This window comes from Lutra lutra, chromosome 6 (genome assembly GCF_902655055.1).
Source record: "Lutra lutra chromosome 6, mLutLut1.2, whole genome shotgun sequence".
Taxonomy (NCBI): Eukaryota; Metazoa; Chordata; class Mammalia; order Carnivora; family Mustelidae; genus Lutra; species Lutra lutra.
This window is the reverse complement of record NC_062283.1, coordinates 52,825,804-52,831,910: the sequence shown is the minus strand read 5'-3', so window position 1 is coordinate 52,831,910 and position 6,107 is coordinate 52,825,804. Positions and strand designations below refer to the sequence as shown.

The 6,107-nt window shown below is 42.5% G+C and overlaps 1 non-coding gene across 1 annotated transcript; it reads left to right on the top strand.

The window, feature by feature from the left end:
• The first annotated feature begins 822 nt into the window (after positions 1-822).
• LOC125103441 (small nucleolar RNA SNORA44) lies at positions 823-955 on the top strand. The gene has a single exon (XR_007128427.1). It is a non-coding gene; the product is annotated as a small nucleolar RNA SNORA44 (small nucleolar RNA).
• The last annotated feature ends 5,152 nt before the right edge of the window (positions 956-6,107 follow it).

Here is a 6,107-nt window from a genome sequence, read left to right as displayed (position 1 = left end):
CAATATGGATAAAAGGAAGCCAAGGCTTAAGGTTGTTAAGAAAATGCTCAAAGCATGGGTCATTGTCTGAATATGGAAGCTTTTCTGCCTGTTCTTTTCTATGCTGCCGCACATCATAGGATTTATTTACTGGGGGTACCCGTTTCTTTCTTTCTTTCTTTCTTTCTTTCTTTCTTTCTTTCTTATTTATTTATTTATTTATTTCTAATGTATTTTATGCCCTAGGGGTACAGGTCTGTGAATCATCAGGCTTACACAATTCATAGCACTTACCATAGCACATACTCTCCCCAAGGTCCATCACCCAGTCACCCTATCTCTCCCACCTCACCCCCCAGCAACCCTCAGTTTGTTTCCTGAAATTAAGAGTCTCTTCTGGTTTGTCTCCCTCCCTGGTCCATCTTGTTTCATTTTTTCTCCTCCCTTCCACCCAGGAACCCCCATCAAGCTTTCAGCCTGATGACAGAAATACACAATAATAATAAAAAAATAATAAAAAGAGGTATAAGAATCATCAAGACCTGAAAAAGAAAAAGATTATAGTCCTTTAGAGGCAAGCTGTGATGGTTAGTATACATTTTTTTTTCTTTCTTTTTTTTTTTTTTTTTTATTTATTTACTTGACAGAGAGAGATCACAAGTAGACAGAGAGGAAGGCAGAGAGAGAGAGAGAGAGGGAAGCAGGCTTCTCGCTGAGCAGAGAGCCCGATGCGGGACTCGATCCCAGGACCCCGAGATCATGACCTGAGCGGAAGGCAGCGGCTTAACCCACTGAGCCACCCAGGCGCCCCTAGTATACATTTTTTTAAGTTAAACATTTTTTTAGCTGGTTTCCAAGGGCCGTGGTCGACTATGGCCATAGGATCTCCAATTGTACGTGAGAGCAACCGGGGGCAGCTCTGACAGCATGGGTCTGCATAACATCTACCTGCAGCTGCTAGAATGGCTCAAGGGGAAAAGGAAGGGCATCCCCCCCGCCCCCGTAAATGGCAAAAATATTCATTGAAATGATCAAGTTCAGAAGTATCTAATAAATGTTGACTCTGTGCACCCAAGTGTAGGGATTAGACTATAAAAATCTTGGTGAATTCCTTCCAGGGGGATGGCCAGAGCTGCTGTTGGCTCACCGGCTTCCTGGAGTTTCCCTGGTGAAATCTGAAACCAGCCCCTGTACTTGGAGAGAGGAAGAGGCCCCTCCAGGTTTGTAGGTGGCAGGTTTAATAAGCAAAGGGAACTTGCATACAAGGCTTATCTTGGACTGCGGCAAGATGAGAAACAACATTTTTTTTTAGCAACAAAAACCTGTTTTATTTTTTTTCAAATACAGATACAGAAGTTTGCATGTTTTGCAAATATTGCTTCAAAGCAATCTTTCTGTACACAGCACCTTCTGTTCTCATAGCTCCTAAACACAGATATGTATCCACAGTGCAATGTGGGCTCATCGAGTATCCAACTTGCACAACCCTCATCATTTAAAGAGGCAAAATGATTAGTCAAATCACAACTGTTTTTGTCAAGGCAATTTTTAAAAAATATTTTATTTATTTATTTGACAGAGAGAGAGAGAGAGAGAGAGCGCACAAGTAGGCAGAGCAGCAGCAGAGGGAGAGGGAGAAGGCTCTCCACTGACCAGGGAGCCTGATGCAGGGCTGGATCCCAGGTCTCCAGGATCAGGACGTGAGTGGAAGGCAGATGCTTAACCGACAGAGCCACCCAGGCACCCCATAAGGCAATTTTTTATAGGTGGATAGTTTTTCTCTAAAGGAAATTTAGGTAAGCGTACCTATTTCTACATGGTAACAATAATCTTTGCAAATAACACCTTCCAGTGTCTCCGCTTGGGGTTATTTCAGCTTGACCCAGAAATTGGAATGGAGCCTCTCTCAACATGACTTTAAATTAGACAGGCACACTGAGGTAATTAGAACTGGGAGTCATTCCTCCTTCCCTAATGACAAAAGGCACAGTGAGTGAAATGGGATTATTTTCTTGACAAAATTTAAACAACAAACCCAACCAATGATGGCCACTTGGCACAATGAGGGTAATTCAGTTTCTGCTTCCATCTTTGGAAAATAAATGAGACTGAGTCCCTTAAAGTTGTAGTTTCCCCAGAAGTGATGCTCAAATGTATTTTCAGAAAAGAAAAATCAGTAATTTAATAATACCACAGTGCTCATACCTCACAGTTGTGGCTCACAGCCACCGGCCAAATCTTAAAAGTTTATAAGGTGGCCTTGACCGGCCGAGTTCAGTCATGTACAGTGTCAGTGCTCTCAATAACCACATCCCTATCTCAAGGCTGTGTCCTTGGAGTTGCCTCTGGGAGCAGGAAAGGCAAGCACCCCACATCCCAAGGACAGGAGAGGTGGGGAAACCTCCGGGTATGTGGGTCCAGCTTACAGGTCAATAGGCAGATACAGATACAGGAGTGAAAACCCATGCCTATAAACAGCTAAGAATAAGATGGGCAGAAATGATTTGGTAGATCTCAATTTACTGTAGTCTACACTGGCAGATAGGAGATGTACATACTTAGGCAGGTTTTCTGGTCCTGAACACTTGACAGAAAACACACACAGTTTAGGCTTTCTTTGGGCTGGTCAGTCCCCCCCAAGATTGCTGATGAGGGAAGCCTTTTTAAACACTGCAGCTGGGGTAGCTGGGTGGCCTGGATGGTTAAGCGCCTGCCTTCAGCTCAGCTCATAATTTCAGGGTCCTGGGATCTGGCTCCAGGTCTGGCTCCCTGCCCAACGGGCAGTCTGCTTCTCCCTCTCCCTCTGTACCTCTTTGCCTCCTCCCACTCCCCACCCCTCATGCTCAGGTGCTCTCTCTCTCTCTCTCAAATAAATAAATAAATAATCTTAAAAACAAAACAAAACAGGGGCACCTGGGTGGTTCAGTGGGTTAAAGCCTCTGCCTTGGTCCTGGGATCCAGCCCCGCATAGGGCTCTCTGCTCAGCAGGGAGCCTGCTCCTCGAACCTACCCACCCACCCCCCACTCTCTGCCTACTTGTGATCTCTGTCAAATAAAATCTTTAGGGAAAAAAAAAAAACCCAAAACAAAAACGAACAACAATAAAAAATAAGATTGCAATGGACATTGTAAGCAGCAGGACAAACCTCTTCTGAAACTCATAGGTTTTTTTAGTACTATTTTTCTGAGTTTATTTGATAAAAACAAAGATGCATCTTCTTCCAAACTGTCAGTGGCAAGTTCTTCAGTAAGTGGTATGTGATAGCCAGGTTGTGTGGTAAACTGTTACTTCCTTCCACATACATAGGTGTCTCTGGAAGTTCATGCCTGGTGGAGCCTGATACAGATGTCATATTTTTAACTTTTCCTTAAAATATTCAACCTTTGCCTCAGAGTAGATACACACTCCAGCAAGTGTCGGGCATTACATCAGCTCCTGCTCTTTCTGACCAAGAATGCTTCAATCCATGTACCTTCTCCTCCTCTCCTTGTTCTTTTTTTTTGTAGTTGACTCCTTTCTTCGTAAAATAAGCAGATGCTTTCTGTCTTCCAGCTTGGCAATATTTTTTCACATCTCTAGGATCAGAAGAATTAAGAGTCTTGTCCATGGTTCTCTTGGCTCTTTTTCTTTGTTGGAGATGATAAACTGTTTTATTTTCAGCACCTTTGCTTTATTTAATAATTGTGAGGCTGCCTTCTAATGACCTGTTGACCATCAGTTGCAGACTGAGGTCAGGAGGTGTGATTCTGTGTCCTAATAGAGCTGCTGAGTCACTGATTCAAATTTGATCATTATTTGACCAGCAAGCAAGAGCACCTGTCCTCTCTTGCCTTTCCTGGTCTCAGAATGAGGAGACTTATTGGAAACATGAGCCAAACCAGACTTCCCACAATCTCTCGGCCAAAACCTCTGCCCCATCCCTTGTTGGAGTAAGTTTGGCTAAGAATCATGATAGGATCTCTATAGCAGGGAGTGTTGAATTTAAATCTGCTTTTATTTATTTTTTAATCTTTAAAAGTGTATTTATTTTTGCTTTTAGATATGCACTGATTTCAGCTGTTTGGGTTGAATGTCAGTTTAGTTTAAAAAAAAAAGACTTCCTTTCTGTATGTGTTTTGGTGTATAAAAGTGATATAGAGTCATTGTAGAAAACTTGAATTATAGAATGCTAAAGTTTGAAGAAAATGACCCAAACTACCCATAACTCACTAGTGATGTTTTATTTCCTTTCTGTCATCTTTGTTTTCAAAACACAATTTATACATATATACCTTAGCAAGAAATACATACATAAACATATGCTTAGTTTTTCATTCTGATTTTGCTTAGCAAGTTTTTTTTGTGTTTTACATTTAAACAACCAATCCTTTGCACCCCAGTCACCTTTGGAGTTGTCTTTGTTACCCTCCTGTTACACATTTACTCAACATTTGGACTTTTGTGTCTGGTCAGCATGGGACCTTTGGCCACATTTCATTAATAAGGCAAATGCCCAGGAGGAGGGAATCACACCACTTTTCCAGTTCTGATTAAGCATCCTACTGCATAAGCTTTCATTTTAATAGCTTAATGTATAATTTGATTACTCTTCTGAAGGACGGGTTGTGCCAGAAGCTGTGAATTTCATATGACTCTGACCTGACCAAAGTCTATGCCATTAAACACGGGCTTTAAAAATGACTTTCAGAGAATTCCTCATCATTTGGTCAGATGCTCAGAATCCCCAGTTGCTGCAGTCCTATTTATCTAAACCCAACAGTCTCATGGTTGATGACTGTCTCCAGGTGGAGACTAGTGCATTCAGGGAGTATGAAATTAGGGAATCACCTACCATCTCCACATTTTTCTTTTCTTTTTTGAGACTTTGCTCTTGGCCGCTTTAGCAGAGCCCAGACCTAGAACTTCAGTTTTATGATTGAGCTTCTAGAAACCATAGGTAACTGATCACTGTGATTGGTTCTCATCAGGTTTAGGTGGAAAGAGGGAAATACCCTTTCTGACCTTTATTGATGCCTGGAATTTTCTAAGCAAGGCAGGTTAATAAAGACCAGTATCTGGGGCACCTGGTGGCTCAGTGGGTTAAAGCCTCTGCCTTCGGCTCAGGTCATGATCTCAAGGTCCTGGGATCGAGCCCCGTGGAGAGCCTGCTTCCTCCTCTCTCTCTCTCTCTGCCTGCCTCTCTGCCTACATGTGATCTCTGTCAGTCAAATAAATAAATAAAAAATCTTAAAAAAAAAATAGGGGCGCCTGGGTGGCTCAGTGGGTTAAAGCCTCTGCCTTCGACTCCGGTCATGATCCCAGAGTCCTGGGATCGAGCCTCACATCGGGCTCTGTGCTCAGCAGGGAGCCTGCTTCCTCCTCTCTCTCTCTCTGCCTGCCTCCCTGCCTACTGTGATCTCTGTCTGTCAAATAAATAAAATCTTTAAAAAATAAAAAAATAAAGACCAGTATCTGAAAATTCAGAAAAGACTCTGGTTTTGCCTTACTCCCTTGAGGAGCCTCCCACTTGGTTGAAACTGGTTATAATGGCAGCTACCACCATTGCCAAATCCATGCCCCATGTCCACTCAACTGCCAGTTGTAAGCATTATGTACTTCCATAGTTAATTGACACAAAAAAGCTTATGTTGTCAAAATTTCTTGTTTTAATCACTTTTGTTTCTCTGAGCAGCCTTGGCTCAAAAGTGCTTCATGTCCTGACAAAGAAAGATGCTATAACAGGGCATGCCAGTATCAATATTCTCTAATATGGTACCCAGTAAAAACTAGAAGAGGACACAACACAGGCGTGTACATGTTGCTCAAGACAACAGCAGACACTCTGGCCAATCTCAGAAATGGCTCTATAGCTGAAGGAGCAGAGAAATCCTCTTACCCTCAGAAATCAGTGGTGAAATCAGATGTGTAAAGACACAATCAGTCCAAGCACTCAGGAGCTAGGCTGGTCTTTCTCTGAGGCCTTGAATATCAATCAGATAACTGCTGGCCCAAGAAACCCTTGAATTGGAGGCAGCTATTGTTTGCAGAACTCTTTGCGATGGCAAAAAGTTGGACACAATCCAGTGAGATAAATTATAGGACAAGAGAACAAACAAGGGAATTCTACCCAGTTGCTGAAAAAAGAATG